Source organism: Adiantum capillus-veneris, chromosome 30, assembly GCF_014529385.1.
Source record: "Adiantum capillus-veneris isolate H3 chromosome 30, ASM1452938v2, whole genome shotgun sequence".
NCBI lineage: Eukaryota > Viridiplantae > Streptophyta > Polypodiopsida > Polypodiales > Pteridaceae > Adiantum > Adiantum capillus-veneris.
This window is the reverse complement of record NC_140960.1, coordinates 27,734-49,969: the sequence shown is the minus strand read 5'-3', so window position 1 is coordinate 49,969 and position 22,236 is coordinate 27,734. Positions and strand designations below refer to the sequence as shown.

The 22,236-nt window shown below is 41.8% G+C and overlaps 1 pseudogene; it reads left to right on the top strand.

Moving 5' to 3' along the window:
• Positions 1 to 44: 44 nt before the first annotated feature.
• On the top strand, positions 45 to 17,195 carry LOC147417402 (uncharacterized; annotated as a pseudogene).
• Positions 17,196 to 22,236: the final 5,041 nt, after the last annotated feature.

Below are 22,236 nucleotides of genomic sequence, written 5' to 3'. Positions count from 1 at the left end.
GGAACATTGGGGAATTAGAAAATAAGTTTAAGAAAGTAGGATATATGTCAAGTCTTAGAAACTTTCTTGTTTCTGAATTTTTGCCCAATGGAGAGAAGATTGGCGTGTCAGAAGAGGAAGAGAAACAGTGGGATGCGTCCTTTTGGGGTGCTATTGATCGAGAGTTTGAGATGGATTTATCCCTTTGTCAAAGTTGGATGCATCTTAAAGGTCAAAAATTGGTGGTACTCGATGGGAACCATCGTCTCAAAGCTTGGACGTCACAAATCAACACTCGTAAGTCTTGTTTGTTTTCAAAGATATTCATTGTACATCAATAAATATTGTAATACAAGTGTGAAAAAATTGTAGTTTGTCGTGATGATCCTTCAACGTACGTGCACGTTAAGAGGAATCCCAAAATCCAAGCCAATAAAAGCGAGCAAACCATAAACAGAGAAAAACTAACAAATTTTTTTGATATCCTTGTGCAATATATTAGTTGCAATACAAAATTACGCAAACCATAAATTTTTTTTGATATCCTTGTAATACAAAATTACGCAAACCACAAACTTTTTTTTGATATCCTTGTAATACAAAATTACGCAAACCATAAACTTTGCAAAACTTACAATGTTTTTTTATATCCTTGTGCAATATATTAGTTGTATATATTGTGGTGTGTGGTTGTGAAGGTGGAGTCTGGCCACCTAGTGTGGTCAGACATGTTATGGTTGTAACTGCTTGATGGTAATATAAGGAGGTGCCGGATGAGAGAGAGGCACACTTGGTTTGGACGTGTAGGCAGAGTCGACAACACACCACAATATCTTGGATTTTTGTTGGTTAGAGATACTCCCTACCTAGTTTCTTAACCTAAAAAAATAATTTTAAATTGTTCTATCTCTAACACATGCCAAAAACCTTCCATCAACATTGAAATTAACCAAAAAGGTGTATTGCATCTACATATCAAAATGGAGTGTGCAACAAAAAAAATAATGCCACACTGGAATATTTGGGGCAAAAGCTAATAGCCATAAGCACATATCACCGAAAAAACTACTGCTATAAAATCATAGCAGGTCCACAAGCGTTTAAGGTTGCATCAGCACCCGTGAACCTCCAAGTGCTTGGACTAACTCCAATTTCGTTAAAGCCGCCTGATGCATGAACTCATGAGCATGAGGGTCAGGGCCAAGTACTTGCAGAAATATGAAGTAAATGTGCTTACATGGCATATACACAAGGCGCTTGCTTTCTCGGTTTTGAAAATCCTCGCAAGTACATCTACGAAAATCTGACATTGTCACAAAGTATGTCACTCCCTTTGCACTTGACCCCACAGTATTAACATAGAAAACATGTGTTTCATTGCAAACCACAATGACCTCTCGCACCAACTCTGCTGCCATGGTTCTACCCACTTCAATCTTGCCATGAAACTCCTTTGTTAATCGTGATCTCCATTTCACAATCTTTCCATCTCTAAATTTGGGACGGATGCTGCTAGAAACTCTTTGGTTCAATGGAACTGTTTCATGCATTCTTGATGCTGATGCAACTCCTACACGCAAAACAAAACCATTGACTTGCAGTTGCGTTACCTCTTGAGGTTGCAAATTTGTGCCCTCTACGACCACCCAAACACCGGGAGCTGGACCTGGTGGCCCTTCGACTATGTTGTGAACCTTCCAGGTGTGCATGTTATTGGAATTACAAAACCAAATGAACCCTTCCACAAGGCCTCCCAATTGTGAACCAGATGGAGGATATTTCCTACGACCCCAAAAACAGGAGCTGGCACCCCTATTTTGGCATCCCTTGAACAAGCATTAATGAACCGCCCACATCGATCTCCATCTTTTGACACTACACCAAAACAAGTCATCTTTCGCCCATGTTCTGTTCTCCTTATTTCCCAAACTGACTTTGCTACATTTACTTCGGGATATGGGACATCCTTTGAAGCTTTTTTTTGGTGTTGAAGCCCACCAATTGAAGTTGTCCTTGTAACATACTCTGGCTTGTGGCTATCCTCCTCGAAGACAATATTTGCATCAGCAAAAATTGGCCTCTTTTTTCTAATACTCTTCTCTTGGAGTATATTTCTATTCATTTCTAGACTATTGACACCCATTTCATGCATTGAAGAATGTGTGAGGTCAACAAGTTTCTTTCCAGCTGCCACGGAAGCAGATGAAGGTCGGTTCATGAAGCGATCTGTCAAATCTTTAATGCCGGGACCGGTGGAGCTCCCAACACCTTTCAAATAGGCATTATATTTCACACTTTGAAGCACAACTAAAGCCATATTTGCACATGCTACCTCATACAAACTTATGTGATCCTTGTAACCAACCGAGGCACGCATACTAGCATGTTTTGACTCAGACAAGTTTGTGTTAGGAACAAAGATACCTGCAGCATCTTGTGATACAAATCTTTCCCCCCAATGAGGCACTTGTACATCCCACCAAGCCAACCATGTCTCCAATGAAGAAATCTCCCCTTCAATGGCCATTCCTGTTTTCCAAAATCTTGTAAGGTCTCCCTTAGAATGCTTAGCCGCATTCTCTGTAGGTGCAATTCTCCACTTGCGACACAAAATCTTGTGCTCCTCTTGAAATGCTGGACGGATGCACTTGACAGTATGTCAAACCATACTTTTCTCCCAATGAAACAAACATGATCTCTCTTTGTCTGGAGTAGACTTCTTTGCTCCCCCAAAATAAATAGTACGCACAACAATCCAATTGGCACTAGCTTCATCTGCCATAAATCCCCTAAACTCTGGCTTATCAAAACCCTGTTGCTTAACCACATTGTTCAGCATCTTCCAAATTTCAATCTGAGCATATTTATTTTCCACGCTAAACTCAGCAGTTGCAATGGTGAGTAGATCTCGTACGTAAGGGTCGTAGACATGCGCTGACATAGTCGGCCATCTTTGAACACGGTGAACATGATCAAAGTGCACCCACATTTGCTCCAAATTACCTCCAGGACGTATGCGATTCACCAAATCAACTCCACTGTCCGGTCCCTTAATTGACATTTTAAATACATGAGGTTGTACTTTATCACCCAATTGGCCTGGAAAAAGGATACTATGGATAAAAGGATATCAACACTTGCTTTTCAAGTCAAGCACTGCCTCAAGACCTTTTGAAGTGATTTTCTTTCATCTTTTTGCAGACTCCAAACTTCGTTCGACTCTCCTTTTATTTGACAGGGGAGTCATACTGTCAAGGAATTCAGAAAATTCCAAATCTTCAATTATAGCACTTGCAGTTGAACCTGCTCCAATAAGATTTTCCATGATAAGATCATTAGTGGTGGCCTGCTCCAATTGTTTCACAGTCACCATAGGGTCTCGACTTGCTCGATCAAGCAACATTTCATCTATGTGACTTTTAACCATCCGACTCCTCCCTTCTGCACATGGATGATTATGTTCTCCAAGATGCAAAGCACACCTAGTACAATTATGCTTATCTCTAGGCAAACAATAGTAAATTACTGTAGGACATGTAGATAAACATTCGAGAATCTGTCCACAATGAGTGCATACCAGTGTGCCATATTGAGAAGAGATCAATCCTTTAGGACTGGATTTAACAAGCTGACCTCGCCATTGAGACTCATTGAACATATTTGAGCGCAAATAAAATGGACAATCAATGTTGATGCAGCGCAAATGCCCAGAGCATCTACTAAATCTGACAATGTCATTAAAACTATCACTGCTACAAGTGACATACTCTGTCCACATGTGACTATCATGTCTTTGCTCCATACCACTCATACCTGAAGAATTACCAGATGGCGGTAATTCAAAAGCAATATACCCATCATAATGAGTTGGTAGCTCATCAGTACAGACCACTTCCTTGGCTTGATGGAGGGCAATATATAAATTGCTTTGCAATGGCATGCACTTAATCATGTCAATAACACTCGCATTGATCTCAGAGAGAGGTACTTTCTTGTCTTTCATGTCTTGAGAAACTCTGCCAATGCTAGCATCAATCTGATCCTCACTTCTCATATCCACCTTGTAGAACTGGTGTTGTTCATGATCAAGCATAAAAGTTTGCTCACCATCTGATGATATAGTAGCTTCTACCTTGACTTGCGATCCAAATAATGTTAGTGGACGAAGACAGAAATTAGCATCACAAAGCTCAAAATGTTATTGCAAAGAAGCAATTGTCAAAGAATAAATTCTAGTATTGAACATAAGCACTAGCTTCTGTCCACGCCCTGGACCAAAAACTGTAATGCATCTCCCCATGGGTTAATAATGTGTTTAGCAGAAGGTAATAATATCAAAGAGCAGTGGCATGGTTGTTTTTGATACAGCGGGTGTAAATAGAATAGAGTGATATCTTTAAAATTCTATCCATAAGCACAAGCCGCCAAGAATATTGCACGTTTGTGTTCACACGAACATTAATTATTGTTTTATAAAATATATATTAGAAATAATAATTCACTATATAATATAGTCAAAACATGAAATATAAAGTGCTCAAAAAACGAGCCTGCTTTTAGTGTTAAAACACTAAAAAAGAACCTGTTTTAGTTTTAAAAACACTAAAAAAACGAATCTGCTTTTAATTTTTAAAACACTAAAAAACGACCCTGCTTTCAGTTCTTTGAGTTTTACGATTTTCAGTCAATCAAGCATATTAATGACAACCGAACTTCACCTACCCAGTTAAATGTCCCATGCACAATATCCCATGCCGAAGTTAAGGGTGTTTACCCCATGCTGAGTGTTTTTGGTCACAAATTTATAAAATGATCTTCAAGTTTTTCAAAATTCCCAAAGTACCCCTTGTCATGAGATTGAATTTCTTGAAAGGCAGAAAAATTGTAGCTTTTCATAAGAAGACTGACTGTCTATCAATACGAGTAATTGCTTGTTATTTTTAGTTATAATTAGCCTTTTTGCATGGTAATTTGTGCCAAATTACATGCTAAGAAATTAAAAACGGAGTCATGGTTTCATATTCTTTAATCAAGCTCGGAAAAAACCTAGATATAGTGTAATCCCAACTACAAAATTTGAAATTTACCTTTAAATTTTATATTTGAAGGTGAAAAAACCCGTAAAATTTAGAGAAAATTAGTGTAATTTGGTATAAAAACCTTGAAATTTTGTCAATTTACCTCCGTTGTTTCACATATGTAGGTTTGCCAAGTTTTCGGAAAAAAAATTTAAGCATTGTGATCATTAGCTATACGCGGGCAACTCCATGATCATTAGCTATACTCCATGCACTATAACTATTACCTCCTGAGAGAGAGAGAAAGAAGGAAAGAAAGATAGAGAACGATCATAATATGAAAGGGGCCTTGTAGGCCCCTACCATAGTTTCTTATAGCAATTCATAGGTATAGCTTTAAATAAATTCACATGTCCAGCCTTAACGTTCCTGCAGCGCTCTCTCTCATCTCTCTTTGCGCTTTCTCTATTGTCTGCTGCCGCTTGCTGCTTTGCCAAGCCTTTCACGCCAAGCCTCAGGTTCCCATCTCGCGTCAGGTTCCCTCTCGCCTCTCCCCTCCACCTGCTCGCCACCAAGCGGCTTGCTTGCGCCCACTTGAGGGAATTTAGCCTGCGCTAATTGAGTGCACTAACTAATGAGTTAATCTCTCAAGCTGATAACGTTCGGAGAAGGGAGAACCTGAGCTCGGAGCTCGGATAAGGGAGAACCTGCTGGGAGTCTAACTCGGGCATGGGGAGAAGGGAGTCTACGTCAGCCCGAAAACCTCCTGCCAGGTAGATTTTTAAACTACTTGTAGCCATCCACGCCGGCGTGGATGGCTACAGGTAGTTTTTTTTTCAATGTTATAAATCTATGTTTCTAAGGCTTATGTTTTAATTGAAATGAGAAGCCTTCTGCAACTGTAACTCTTCACTCTTCAATTGGAATTTGAACCTTTCTGTAACTATAATGCTCTCTGTAAAGACCAAGAGAGATGTTGGAGGGGTAGTGCACCCCCCGCAAAGAGAGAGAGAGAGAGAGAGAGAGAGAGAGAGAGAGAGAGAGAGAGAGAGAGAGAGAGAGAGAGAGAGAGAGAGAGAGAGAGAGAAACCTTCTAGATAGTGTATAGGAGAATCATGGCAAAACTCAAACCAAAGCGCATGTGTTGGGATAAATTGCCAAGGCTCTGCCAGGACTTCTGTGTAGCTTCCTTATCATGATGATTCTAAGCCTAAACTACCTGTAGCCATCCACGCCGGCGTGGATGGCTAGAAGGAGTTTTGGATGTGAAAATCTACCTGTTTATAAGCTCTCTCTGAGAATCTTCAGATCTGTATAGCTTCTCTTAAAACTACCAAAAGCCATCCACGCCGGCGTGGATGGCTAGGAGTAGTTTCTTGCAACATTTGTTTAGCGGTAGTGATTCATTTTTGCATTGAATTTAATCATCTTTTATTAAGCTAAGTAAGCTCAGTCAAGCTATCCACGCCAACATGGATGTCTAGAGGGAATTTCTCGAGACGAAGAGTATTTAATGCTATGGACTCTAGACTGCCTAAGCAGGTAAAAGGTAACTCTTGCACTCATTATTCTTTCTCCTTTGTAAGAATCTCTTCTGATGTTCTTTTTTGCTTGACACTTCCATAGCTTGACACAAACTCATGTGAAGCGGTCACTTGCAAGTTATATCTTTCTCATTAGGAGGCTCGATCTTGGAAACGAGCAAAGCTGGAAGAAATTCTTCGACGAAGAGGCTCTACAAGAAATTAAAGTAGAAATACAGGAGGACAAAAGGGTGCATCCTTGGATTTGGTGGAAAATTCCCCTCGGTTTGCTCATGCAGTTGATGTATTCGGTAGCTTACATATGCTTTGTACTCATCTGTCTCTTGTAAAGCATCTACAAAAATTTTGTTTCACATATAGGAAAAATTTAAGGAACAGCTATCAAAAAGACTCACAGAATTCAGCCTCTCTTGTGAAGATCAAGGCTATAATGAAACATACAAGAGCTCCATTGATGAGGTCGAGACGTATCTCAAGAATAAATACGGGTGCAAATTGGTTGCGGTGGCAAATCTGGCACTAGGAGAGAGGTGGTTTAGCAAGCTATATGGTCTAGAGTAGGAGAGTGAACACAATGTCACACTTGATAAGCTTCTCACAATTACGCAAACCCCACTTACAACACAAAGGTAATCTGGAAGTGATTTTGGGATGGTATGTTGAAGTCGCTAATCCTTTTATGTGCTTTGTATTGCTTGCCGGAAGGTTTGGGTACTAGATCGTATTTTAAGCAAAGACATTCGTAGGCTATGGGGTTTTGATGGAGGAGAAAAAGAATGGTGCAACTATATAGCATACTACTCCTATTGGGAGTCAGTTGTGGAGCGAGCAATGGACCTTATAAAGGAGGTCAAGGAAGAGCCCTTTGATATTTGGAGCGACGCCATATTCTTGCCAAAAAGAGCACCTTTCTCACTATTTTAGGGAGATATCTAAATTGACTCCTGGAATGAAAGTACAAAAGATGCCCTATTTGGAAGCTACAGCTTGGAGATTTTCATATAGGCAAGTATGGTTAGTAGAAGGTTTGCAAGCTGACAAGGGGACAGGGATGAAAATAATCTCTAATAGGAGATTTATGCATCGAAAGTTGTGTCTAATCCCAACAAGTCGAATCTTGCATAAGTGTTTTTTCTTACCTTTGAAACCTACTAACAAACACGTGATCTATGAAATGAGTGACATTATTTTTAGGAAGCTTTTGCTGCAGCTCGGTTACCTAGGATGTGCTCGACCGTGGATGGAAAAAGGAGATGTCTTTTTAAATGTAAGTCACTGTCCTCACATTGGTCCTTCCTCTAAAATTGTTGTGGTGATCGACGTCGACAAACAACAACATGCTGTCAAAATTGGAATCTTGAAGAAGGAACCATTCAGCCAGTATTGGGAGCTTCAAAATGAAGACAACTCTTGGCATGACTGGAACATATGTTTAAAAGTGTTGCAAGGATGGTCTCCAATGTCTAATGTTGGACGAGAGGACGGTGTTTTTACTTGTTGGCTTCCAGGAGAGGAAATGGTTTCTTTTGAAGAAGATTTATAAAGAGATTTGGATGATGAGTTCTACCTTTTTGTAGAACGTTGTAAACTTATTTGGATATACATGGTAGAACTCAATCAAGAGTTTTGTATTCAGCTTAATCTTATAAATATGGTCCTTTGTATTGCAATATTTCATTTGGATTTATGTCCATCTTCATTTTCATGCGATCTCATGTTATTAAGTGTATTCAAAATGATAGAAAAATGTGTGAAAACGCAACGAATTCGAAAAAAATCAATTCTTTGTTTTTTTATCAAAATGTGTGATACATCATTTCAAGCTTTGCATCCCTACCATTTGTGAAGCTGGTTCTCTAGCTTGATTTGCTTTTCATCTTTAAAATTTGTATGTCAAAAGTACACCTTTGAGAGTGGCCTTGTAATAGCTAAAAATATCTTGTAATAAATTTAGCATGTTTTACAAGCTAAAAATTTTAAGGTTTCACTCTTACGACCGATTCTACACTTCTAAAACATGTATCATATTCTTTGTACTTAGCATTTAAATTTAAAAGGTAAAGAAATGTCAATTTCTAGTTCATCATTTTCCTTGCACCTCCACACAAAGGCCACACTCACTAACAATATTATTGTAGATGCTTCACATTACTCCATCTCTACTATTCCACCACACCCACCATGTATTTCAGCTTGGTTATTTATTGGCACTCTCAATGTAGAGCTATCTTTTTTGAGGAAATCTTGAGCTGGTTGTGAGCTAAGCTAATCAAGCTTCATCAAGATCAATACCCCCCCCCCCCCCCCCCCCCCCCCCCCCCCTCCTCTCTCTCTCTCTCTCTCTCTCTCTCTCTCTCTCTCTCCCCCTCCCCCACCCCCACACCCACCCCCAATATTTATGTTTTCCTAAAAAGGGCTTTCTTTGATTGTCAATATTTTATTGGTAGCAAAATTTTCTATATGGATATTTATGCTTTTGTAAAATGATAAATTTACCATACTCAAAAATCTATCTTCATAAAAATATTTATCAATTAGAACTATGGTGTAAAAGATACGCACTAGAACTACATGTACGAATGTTTTTCATTATGAAAATTTTGCACTAACTAACTTGGAACAACAATGTGCAAATTTCATTATAGTAACTTGAAAGTAGAAATAATTCTCATATATGAAGTAGAGTATAATAAGTAAAGATTCTTCTTTTTCAACTTACAATTGTGATGCATTTTTTTATTACTATTAAATGAGGCGAGGGCCACAATGGTGATCACCTTCTGTAGCCATATTATTGGCGAGGAATTTTGCACGGAGCGCAATAACTGTGCAGTCACTGTGCGCAGCCGGGTGAGACGAGATGATGGGCAATGTCACAGGAACGTAGGAGTGCTATCTACTCAATGATACCATGTGGAAATCAGAGGTGATACTCTACACTGTGCATACACACACACATAGACGTGCTAGTGCAGGAGGCGGTTACCAAGAGATGCATGTGGACAGATGAAACTGCTCACATTATTCGGGTTGGAGACCTCTATCAATAGAGGTACGATTGTGATTACAAACGTCATGTTGATGAGTTAAAGCCTTGCATCTTATTTCCAACAAGAAGAACCAAGGGAGGAGAAAGAAGAGGAGGAATAAAGCTTGGAATCGAGTTGTTTTAAGCCTGTAGAGCCGTCGAGCGCCACCACTGCGAAGCTGTTCCTCTTGCCTCTCGTCCGTCACTGCCCAGTGCCGACGTCCCCGGTGGTGCTACCCTGTAGCACCCGAGAGGAAAACCAAAAGTCTCTCTCTCTCTCTTTTCGACAGGGGTGCAGCCCCCCCACCACCTCTTCCTTGGCCAGCAGTGAGCGGGAAGAAGTCCACACTCCCTCCCATGCTCGCCATTCCTTTGTCTCTCTGTTCAAATAGAGGTTACAGCATTTGAAAATTTTTGTCATTTTTTTGAGTTCAAGGGTTAAGGCATTAAGCCCACTTTCTACCTTCCACCCACCACTTTCCAATTCTAGCCTTAAGAGGCTCATTACACGCAAAATGGCAGCAGTGTGTAAGCTTCCGTAGCAAGGCTTTTTGAGGTAATCGGATACGATATCAAAAAGTTCTTTCCCTCACCAGAAAATTCTAGTGATATTTTGCACAAAATTCCAGCAAGGCTCTCTTCATGCAAAAATTATTAGGTACAGGAAAATTCAACATTTTAGTCAATTTCTGCAACAGACTCGCTGACCTTACTGCATTGGATTCGTGCCGCCGTCGGGAGCTTTTTGCATCGGATTCTCCTCGATAGAGGGGGGTGACTATTTTCTATGTGCTTTTCTTTAGCGTGTGCTTTCTAATTTTGCAACTTTTTGCATTTCTTTAAGTTTAAAGAAAATTAAAAATCTCTGCCCCGTTTGCTAGTTCTTTAGGTTTTTCTAGACTTCTCTCCTCGATCGTGGGCTTAACCCCGATCGAGTTATCTGGCGGCAGACATCAGATTTCTACCCGTCCGGAGGCACGCTCGTCCGTCATTCCACGTGATCCGCAAGCACCCTTCTCGTTCGTACACCGTGTGCTAGGACCCGGGCCACTCATAGAGGCCGCCATGCCTAATGACCCACTTCCAACCAATGAGCCGAAAGAAATGGACACCGAGGCCATCAAGGGGGACGAAAGGACCTCTTGGAGTACGGCCCGGATGATTATGACCTCGCCGACCCAAAGGACCTCGTGTCAGAGATGGAGCTCTCTAGCGGGATGAACCACCTTTTTTACCGCCAAACTGACCACCTTAGAGAGGATCCAGGGTGATTTGGTTACGATGCTTCAAATCCACGCGGTTACGCTCGTTGATAGTGGCTTCGCTTAACCCAACTCCTCAAGGCAGACGGTCCCCTGCGGCGCAGGTGAGCTTAGTCTCGTCAGCGTTCACAGGGGTACCACTCAATGTACCGGCAGGGCCGTCCGTAGAGACAACCTCGCACTTCCTCAAAGACCTAAAGCCTCTGAGGTTTGGGGGCGAGGAACGGGAATGAAACAAAGACTCTATCAATATGTTCCTAGAGCGAAGTGCGCTGTGATAGCAGCCTAGCCACGTGCAGCCCGTAGAGGCTAGCCTCTCATTAACTGGCAAGGCTTACAAGTGGTGGATGAATCTAACCCCTCATTCTGCCACTTGGATGGAAATTGACGAGATGTTTCGCAAAGAATTCTTGCCAGCTAATAAAGGGAAGAAAAGTTGGGAGTTGTGGGATAAATGTTCTATGGAGAACAAATCCCTAACTCAGTACATCTCGGACTATAGGGGGATAGTACTCAAGCTAAAAAGGATCGATGAATTCGAGAAGCTACGGGGCTTCAAGAGAGGCCTCATAGACGGTTACCTTGTTTGTTAATCTAAGGATTAAGGACAAGTCCAATAGTCATTTGACACATATACAAAAGTATGGCACTCTTGTCTCCTCTATTTTGGGTTTCGGTGGTCCTATTTTGATGGAGAACGGCTAAATGTATTGATCATAATTAAGGCTGAAACTACTATATTTAGGTGCTTTCGGCAAGTGATCTCATTAAATTTGCGGCCCAAATTAATGAAGTCTCATCTTTTATTCTATTTTATATTTCACAAAAGCGTTGACAAAAGATACGAAATCTATGTTAGAAGGCTCTCAAAACAAGGCCATTAATGACAAATCACCTACTTTTTTCAAATGTATACCTTTTTCACTCTCTCTCTATTTTGTGAGGGGTTTAAGTCTTTCCGTCTCTATATTTTCTTTCTTCTTCTCTAATCTTTGAGTTTTCATGGTGTCTTCGGCACGTCGCCCTTCACATAACATAACTTCTTGTGACTTTCATAACGTTAGAGAGGATGGTCTTTGGAAGCCCATATCTTTTTGTGTGAATGACTGGATAACAATGCTTCCTTCATGCAAAGGTGTACACAGAGTGAAGAGAACTAAACGTGATAAAGTAAAAAACCATTGGAAAGGTCGTGTTCTTGCTTTCAAAGTGACTGAAAATGGCTGGCTAGCTAAGGTTCAACATGTGTACATGGCCAAGGATATGGTGTTAGACTAAGAAGAACATCCCACGCTGCATTCTTACTGTAAGTAAAGAAAAACTTCTATTTGATACAATGAATTTTTCATTCTCCCATTGTTTTTTCTCATTTTTTGATTCCTTTCCAGACATATTTCCTTCAATAGCTGTGCAATGGCAGCCTGTGGAGAGATTAAGTGGGACGTTCAAAGCAATGCATAAAGGGATTGCAAATGCTATGTATACTGACAAGCCACCTTCCTTTTATAAAACAATGGATTTGTTTGTCTATTTTGCAAAATACATGGTTCCATCACGAGAAGGTGCATATGGAGAACTACATCAAGTACCCGTTCCCACCATAAGTTCACTTGACTGGGAAGCTTCTGATGCATGTACTATATCAATCTTCAAATCCAAGATCAAAGAAGACATCCTTAAAGCTATGTCTCCGGCAGGATATCAAGAAGGATTAAAGTTCAATGGTTCTTGCCTATACATGTCTTTGTGGCATGTTTCAAAACAATGGACTTGCAGAGGACAAAGACGATGTGGCTTAATAGAAGACTTTCTATGACTGATTTGGATAATGTACTTGGAGACGGATGGAGTACCAAAGAAACTTTCCATATTGGCGATAATATTAGTTGTAGAGTAAGCCCAAATTCTATGTCTATCTCATATCAACTATGTCGTCAATCATTAGTTCTGGGCTATGACTATAGGAGATGGAGAAGCAAATTAGGTAGCTGGGTTCCTCTCGACTCTGAGGAAAATTTTCCAGAGTTTGAACTAAAGGTCACAGTCCATCCACACACCGAGTATAGAAGCCTTATAGTAACAACAAATTGGAGACTACATGATGTTAGAGAATCTCTTGAGTTTCTTAATGAAACATCTCCTGAGTATAGATTCAAAGTGGATGGAATGTGGTGAGCACAAGGATGGTGAATTCAACCTCTTGCATCACATGCCTTCACCCAAAAAGAGTTTTATTTGAGCCACTTGCAAGGACTTGAAAAACAAGTTCAATATTGTAATCATTGCATTTTGCCAATATATTTATCTTTTCTCTACCTTATTGTGATCATTATTTATGTTGTTTTAAACTTACGTGACACAATGATACACATTTAAGAATTGATAATTGGTATTAAGTATTTGAAGTACAAAATTATGAATCACCAAAGGGTATATGTTCATATGGACAAAATGAACAAAAGTGTACATAACTTTTGTGGAGAAATCAATCATGAAACTCCACTTTTCTTTTTGCTTGAGAGGATTCTGCATCCTTAGAGACCCTTTTTCTATTGTGTTCAGGAGGGGGTGAAAGTTCATGAGTAGGTGGTGGTGACTTGGGCTCCTCAAGGCTTGGCACGAGGACTTGGCAAGGGTTGGTGCTTTGGTCTCCTGAGGAGTGGTTGGCTTGGGTGACTTGGCAACCTTCTTTGGAAACATGATTCGTAGCTTGAAAGGTGAGCTAGGTGCCTCCCCTTACTCTTCTTAGCTGTACGACGCTTTTGAACCTTGAATTTCAATGGTGAGTGGAATGGATGGACCTTTGTATCTTCTCTTCTTTTTGCAGGGCTCTTCTTCTTGGTGGGACTCTTCCCCTTGGTAGGAATCTTCTTGGCATGGCTCTTCTTTGTAGGACTCTTCTTCTTGTGATTCCTTTTCTTTGAAGGGATTTTCTTTGTATGGATCTTCTTTGTAGGACTCTTCTTCTTGTGATCCATTTTCTTTGCATCCAAACCCTTGGTGGCTCTACCTTTCTTTGGTGGCAAAGGAGATTATGGATCATTTGGGTTTGTTGATCTTTCCAAAACCATAGAAACAGCCTTCTCTCTCACCCACGTGACCCAAGACTCTAGATAGTCATGCAATTGATAGTTAGGAAATCAAAATAAATCAATGGCACATCAGATACACACTTACAGTGAGTGTAGGCATCCTGCACCTTGACTCAAGATATCTCCATGCATTGGCAAGCACCCTCCATCCACAAAATGTTGAGTCTGTTTGTAAAGGCACTTTTTGATTGTAGTACTTGAAACCTTCTATATTATAATCCTTATTTGTGTACTCAAGTGACCAACGATAAGTTTGGTTTAACTGCAAGAAGACATCAATCAAAAAGCTACTAATAGAAAACAATGGGCCATCAAGCATAGATCATACTTACAGTTTACTTCTCCCATGGATACTTGACAATGAATTCATAAATATAATATCTTTCTCCAAAAGATTGAAGATAATAAGAGTCCACTTTCCTCTACAAAGAATAACAATTAGCTAGGAATACCACAAAATGTTATAAATAACATGTTAGGAGTTAAGATTTACCCTTCAAACATAGGGGTATATTATGTAATTGCAGGTCAGCATGTTAAAATCTTCGAAAAAACTTGAAAGGCTTCCTTGCTTATTAAAAAGGCAAGGAGGTAGCTTCAAAGTGAAGAAAAGCCTTCACAAAAACGACGAGTTTTTGTGAAGAATCATCAAAGGTGCTCTTACAAGGAACGACAAGTGAACCGCTCAACTTCCCGCAAGGCGTGGTTCGCATGCAACACAAATTGCAGAGCATACAAAACACAAAGACTTCAATTTCTCAAGGTACAAGTTGTCGTTTCTTTTTCTCTCTTTGCATTAGTGTGTTTACCGTGGGCAGTGATGATATCCCACCTACACACACGTTTGATTTTGAGCACGTAGATCAAAATCAGGGTACCATGGGTGTTGTTGATACTAATATGCATGATGATGATGATCTAGGAGATCATGGGCTTGTAGATATGGCTTCTTTCAAGACTTTGGAACATCGCCAAAGCGTACTTGAAAGAAACTTCTGTGCACTCAATGAAAATGTTACCAATCTTACAGAGTTACTTGTGAAATTTATGAATTCACAGACAACTCAAGGAGCCACAAGTGGCACGGTTCAAGGGAACCAAGCTCTCACGACTCAAGGAGTCCAAGAGACAAGTGCTCCAGAAGATGCAGAAGGTAGCAATGCACTACTTAAGAATATCACCATTCTTGAGTTTCACGGGGAAGAGCATGACTGCAACAAGGATGCGATCAATGCGTTCTTACACAAATGGAGTGATATTATTTATAGATTCACTACAACATAACACTAAAATTTCAACGCAACAGATTTTGACGGCCGTACCTTTCCGTGCGTTTTTCGACGGACTGATATACACGTGGAAAGGGGTGTCAAAATGCACATGAAAATACGCGTGGAAAGGTAAACATTACCATACGTATTTCCACAAATATTCCCACGTGTCTTTCGACGCATATTTCGATGAAACAAAATGGGAGGAAAAAAAGGAAATCCGCGAGCAGGCGATCATTTTTGCCTGCAACGCGGTCAGATATGCTCTTAGCTGAAACCTGCTACACAGGTATTATGAGCTCTCCCCCCCCCCCCCCCCCCCCCCCCCAACCCCTCTCTCTCTCTCTACATCGTGTGTGTGTGTGTGTAGGAAAGAGAGAGAGAGAGAGAGAGAGAGAGAGAGAGAGAGAGAGAGAGAGGTGTGTGTGTGTGTGTAGGAAAAAGAGAGAGAGGTGTGTGTGTGTGTGTGTAGGAGAGAGAGAGAGAGAGAGAGAGAGAGAGAAGTGTGTGTGTGTGTGTGTGTAGGAAAAAGAGAGAGAGAGAGAGAGAGAGAGAGAGAGAAACGTGTTTGTGTGTAACAAACTAAAGAAAGAGAGAGAGAGAGAGAGAGAGAGAGAGAGAGAGAGAGAGAGAGAGAAATGTGTGTGTGTGTGTGTAGAAAATCAAAGAGAGAGAGAGAGAGAGAGAGAGAGAGAGAGAGAGAGAGAGAGAGAGAGAGAGAGAGAGAGAGAGAAATGTGTATGTGTAAGAAATTAAAGAGAGAGAGAGAGAGAGAGAGAGAGAGAGAGAGAGATGTGTGTGTGCATGTAGAAAATTAAAGAGAGAGAGAGAGAGAGAGAGAGAGAGAGAGAGAGAGAGAGAGAGAGAGAGGAAAATAGAGAGCGAGATCGAGAGAGAGAGAGAGAGAGAGAGAGAGAGAGAGAGAGAGAGAGAGAGAGAGAGAGAGAGAGAGAGAGAGAGAGAGAGAGAGAGAGAGAAATGTGTAATTAAAGAGAGAGGGAGAGAGATGTGTGTGTGCATGTAGAAAATTAAAGAGAGAGAGAGAGAGAGAGAGAGAGAGAGAGAGAGAGAGAGAGAGAGAGAGAAAGAGAGATAGCGACAGCGAGAGATGCGAGACAGAAAGAGAGATAGCGAGAGTGAGATCGAGAGAGAGAGAGAGAGAGAGAGAGAGAGAGAGAGAGAGAGAGAGAGAGAGAGAGAGAGAGAGAGAGAGAGAGAGAGAGAGAGAGAGAGAGAGAGAGAGATAGATTCCATTATCGTCCTCGGAGGTCAAATATGACCTATGGGACCAATAAAACATGTACAATAAAGACTCCTCTATCTAAGAGGGTACAATGGCTGCAATAACCCACGTAGATGTGTGTGTGGGGGGTGGGGGAGGGGAGGGGGTGATACAACAAAATTGCAACAAATGTTGCTTTGGAGGGTATGGATGGTTAAGGGAGAGGATGTGGATGTCGGGCAGGTTTTTGAGTGCGAAACTCCTCGATTATGGCTCTACCGCCACGATAGACGGCATACTTACCTGCGGCCCGTGCATCTCGTACCTTTTGCAACTCTTGCTTCTTTATCTTGAGTTGGGCGGAGGTTAGAGCCTCGCTAATCCATATGGTTGTGCCCTTGAGAAGATGCGTTTTCTTTAAGAGTGCCGTGTGGTCCTCTTTGGTCTTGAAAACAAGGCTCCCTTGGTTGGTGTGGGGATCCCGATCGACGAAGTCGATGGTGGGGATGTCAAACTTGAGTGGTTGGATAGCATTGTTGAGCTTGGTTAATATAGTAGGAAAATCGTCAGTCTCCTCCCACCAAGAGGAGGGTAAGCCGCCAATGCATAGAGTCCACTGCTTTTTGAGATTCGAGCAATTGGAGGCGCGCTTCAAGGGCAGCAAAATGTGTTTTGAGTTCATCATTCTCGTTCTTCAACCCCTTGACTTGGGCTTGGAGGTGGTCGAGCGGGTCTATCTTGGGGGTTGCCACGAACGATCTGGTCTTTCTTGGTGTTGAGGGTGCACCGCCAATGTTCTTGACATCGTTGGTTTTGGCCATCGTTCGGGCTTGGGAGTCAATTAGCTTGCTGCTTCTGAGTAAGACTTGCAGGTGGTTAAGTCGATGGAGATGGGCTGTCAAGCAATGTACTGTCCAAAGCCTAAGAGCTAGACAGTGACGATTTGCAGGCAAGGATAGAGATGGGCTCAAGAGTTGGCGGGAACTCTCGGGAACTATATATATATATAGAGAGAGAGAGAGAATTAACTAGAGATAGCTACGGAGATGGATAGAGAGAGAGAGAGAGAGAGAGAGAGAGAGAGAGAGAGAGAGAGAGAGAGAGAGAGATAGTAGTAGATAGAGAAAGTCGGCGTGAAAGAGTTAAGTTGGCTGACCAATTGTGTGAAAAGGACAGAAAGTCTCTATATCTCTCTCTCTCTCTCTCTCGCTCCCTCTAGAAGAAACTATGGAACTAAAAGAGGCAAAGGGGTTTTTCCCGCTACATGCATTGTCATGTACACCTGGGAGAGCACGTATGTGTCTACCCATATAGGATTTGACCAATAAGGACGAGATTTTGACCCGGTGGTTCTGATCTCCGTACACCTCTGGACCGAGGTGTATGGAGATCGGGCAAGACTAGAGAATGCGAGGTAGTTTACATTGTGAGGAGTATATATATTAAAACAACATTCATAATCATTGTAGATGGCAGCATCATCAACTAACATGGAGAAAAAGATTGCATGCTCGTGCACGCTCTGCAAGTATCACATCCTGCGCCAAGCGTAGGAAATGTAATGAGCATGTGCACAAGTACGGAGAGTTTGCTAGAGAAATCGTACAGAATCTATGATACGACTCCTACGAAATGGGCATTGATTTTCATGACATAACACCTACATCTGAGAGAGAGAGAGAAAAAGGATTATGCGTGAAGGTCCGACCAATATAGAGCCAAGGATGGAAGCAGAAAAGGGCTTACAGAAAGAAGACGATGGCATGGAGGAGATGCTGGATGCCTTCTTCCAAACAAGCGAGGAGAACGCTAATGAAGCAGCACCAGAAGCCGTGTGCCTATCTCCTCAAGACATGTTGAAGAAGTTGGCACGTCAACCAATCTTTAAAGGCACCAAAATATATGTGCTTCGTACTTGTCGAACGTTTTTGAATCTGCAGTCAGTGTACGGGTGGTCAGATGCAAGCGTCACTGCTTTGTTTAGATACGTAACTTACAAAGAGATTTTCCGATTGCAACAGTGACGTGCTTGGGGAGATTTTTAATTTAATGTGGCTTAAACAGGTTGTTGCGGGAGAAACTTCTCTCGGCTGGCAATGAAATGCCCCCCTCCAGGCCAGATGCAAAGCGATTATTGACCTCAATTGGCTTGGACTACAACAAGATTCATGCATGTCCAAATGATTGTATTCTTTTTTGCAATGAATTCGCAGATTGTCTGTCGTGTCCTAAGTGCGGAGCAATGCGCTACAAACAAGATGCAGTTGGCGAGACAGTGCCAGCTAAAGTGTTGTTGCATTTCCCTATTATTTCAAGGATAAAAAGCATGTTTCGTTGTGGTTCCATTGCAAAGTTGATGCGGTGGCATTCTACGAATAGATCCACTGACACAACATTTAGGGTGCCCGCTGATTCAAAGGCTTGGAGGCACATTGAAGATACCTGGCCACATTTTAAGAGTGAACCACGCAATTTGCGTTTGGGCATGGCAATGGATGGAGTCAATCCATTTGTAGAAGCTCATCATGGAGCACTTGGCCTATGCATGATTGGCCAGGATACGGTGAAGCTTCTCGTAATGGTTCTTGATTTACAAAATTCTCGCTATTCACAAGCGCTTTGCCTTGGCTTGAATCATGCTTTAATATATGCAGGGCTTACAACTTCGGGATACAATGCATATCCAATTTGCGGGCCGTCTTTGGATGTGTACTATTCTGTCTCTATTCAAAAGACAATTTATCAAGGCCACCACTGTTATCTTCCAGATGGCCATCACTTGCGCGAAGGTCAGCTTGGTCGCCTCGAATGTCGTCCTATGCATATACAGGAGTGGCGTCGCCAATGGGAGCAACATGAGGGGCAACCTCTTCCAGGAATGAAACGTTTGTCCATTCTCCATATGTTGCCGTACTGGGGTGATCTACTAATTAACCATTTGCTGGATCTAATGCATATATTCAAGAATGTGGGAGAGCTCCTCTGGAAGACAATCATGGGAATGAAAGATAATCGAGCTTCACGAGATGATTTCCAGTCAGTTGGAAAGATGCGAGAGCTGTGGTCTTTCACCAATGCAGCTGGCCAAACAAAGCTTCCAAGAGCGCCATGGGTATTGCTAAAAAGCGAGGAACGACAAGTCAAAAGGGTGATTTCAGAGTTCAGGATGCCAACAGGATATATGCGATGTCTCAAGACAGCATTCACCTGTGACGATCAATTGTCAGGACTGAAATCGCACGATTGGCATAAGTTCTTGTAATTCATTCTTCCAATTGCGATCAAGGGGTGTTTAACGGAGGAAGTGCGGTTCTACATATACAAGATTTCAGAGCTGGTGCGGTGAATCTCTTCCAAGGAGATACAAGAGGAATCCATTGCAGTCCGAAAGGCTAACTCCATTGAAACAGTTTGCATGATTGAGAAGTATCTACCCACGAGCTGCCTAACTATCCAAATGCACTTGCTCGTCCATGTAGTAGATGAGGTTGCAGTGGCAAGTACATTTCACAGCCGTTGGATGTTCTTTCTAGAGCGGTTCAAGAAAACACTTAAGGGTTTTGTTCGCCAAAAAGCGCGTCCAGAGGGGAGCATGGCAGAAGGATGACTGGTGCAAGAGTCTCTTGTCTTGACGATCGAATTTCTATCCGTTTCTGACCCAGAAATGCCTCAACTATGGAGCGATGAGAAGCATGCAAGATTGGTGGGAGAGGAGACGCAGGGGCAAGGGGTGCCGAAGAAAATGAACGACGCCATGTGAGAAGAGATCATGAAGTTCTGTATACTAAATTCAGAGTCGATGCAAAGATGGCTTGAAAGGTACGAAGAAGAGAAAGAGAGACGCAATAGGGAGCGACACAATTTCAGGAGAAGCCGAACGACTAGAGGCTTACCCTTGCTAGACTATCTTACTCCTCTACCTGAATTCCCTACAATGGCATGGTTGGACAAGATAGTGAGAGCAGCTCGACAGATCGGAGAACCCATATCTCTAGAAGAGGAAGAGCTGGCTATTGGATGTGACTGGAGGTATCATACATATATGGCATTGTGGTCGCATGGAAAGAATTTCAGAACACAACAATTTGACAGCAGAAGAAACACATTTGACAGTGGGGTAATGGTTAGTTTCATGCAAAAGAGCAGGGCCAGTGCCAGAGACACGACTGAGAGCACTAGCAACCTGGATCACTAGCACACCTCAGACACCTTGGGGGGCACACGATTCTAGTCCCTCCAAGCTCTATATTGTACGGGCAGATGGTTCTGTTGACATGGATAGAGTCAGGACTGAGATGAGACAACAGATTCGCCAGCTCGCGGAGCTGTAGTTTTCGACCAGCATTCTGACGCCTTGGCCTGATCAAGATTGCAACAAAATGAATTATATAGTGAATACCATCATGAGAGAGTATCAGCTTACTTCGGGTTCAGAGGATCTTCCGAGGAGGTGGATCAAGGGTGTTGCACGGGACACCATGAAACATCATCGAGATGCACCTCGTAAGGCTTTCAGGACCGGCTCGCCGAAGCCTTCGGGCATCCCACACGAGACATGGAAGCAGATCAGGGAGGATGAGTGGACAGGGGACACGCGGTTCAGATAGCAGCGTCAGGCTGTGGAGGTACGACAGATGAGCAGGGGAACATCTCATCTTGGCAGCAGAGGTTTTGACACCTTTTGCTACGAGTTTGTGAGTTTCCAATCCAATCCTAGCTATGGCGTTTTTTTAAAACGCGATGAATCATGTATTCTTAATTACTTTGATTTTTGTATAAACGTAGAATCTTGCAATGCATCGAGCCCCGACACGCCAGGAGGAGACATATGGATATCGTAGAGGTATTTATGAAGTATTGAATGACCTTGCTGCCTCAGGAGAGCCTGTAGACTGGGAGACCTTAGAGTTTCGCTAATCGATTGAGGTGAGACATTAATATGCGTGAGTTGATTTAATTAAATAAGTATATGTGAAGTAATATCAATACTAATTTTGTGACTTGTCCTATGTGCAGGTTGTGACGCGTAGTCATCATTGGATTTCATATATATGTTTTGTGAGACACAGACACGCTTCTATGTCTCTTTTCTGTATAGACATGGTTATGGTTATGGTTATTGTTTAGACATGGTTATGGTTATTGTTTTGTTTATGGTTATGTTTAACTTTATGGTTATGGTTATGGTTATGGTTATTGTTTTGTTTATGGTTATGGTTATCATTATGGTTTTGATCAATATGGTTATGGCCGGTTATGGTTTTAATTTGGTTATGGTTTTAATTTGGTTATGGTTTTGCACAAAGTTCTTTATGGTTATGGTTTTAATTTGGTTATGGTTTTGCACAAAGTTCATTTCATTTTTCTTAAATCTCATGTGAGATCCTACATGGATATAGAGGCGTATACATATGGTTTTTTTTTTTAAGTTTATGTTAAAACAAAAGAAACTCTGTCGAAATTTTTGCGGGAGCTGCACGATTGATTTTGGTGCTGCTCGCTTTCTTGGACAGAGGACAGGCAGTCTAGCTGTGGCTCTGTCCATCTTTTCACTCGGCACAGGCCACGTTGCCTGTCCTCTGCCTAAGAAATTTTTTTTCTGATATGGTCGTCGAAATATGCGTCGATAGACCCGTCGAAATACACGTCGAAAACAGTACCTTTCGACACGTATATCGATGCCTATTTCAACGTTTTCACAGGGACGGGTATTTCGACGGATTTTTCAACGGACCGCGTCGAAATCTGCCTCGAAGGCACCTTTTTTTGTTGTAGTGATTGAGACACACCCCGGATATAAAGACGGTTGTGGAAACAAGT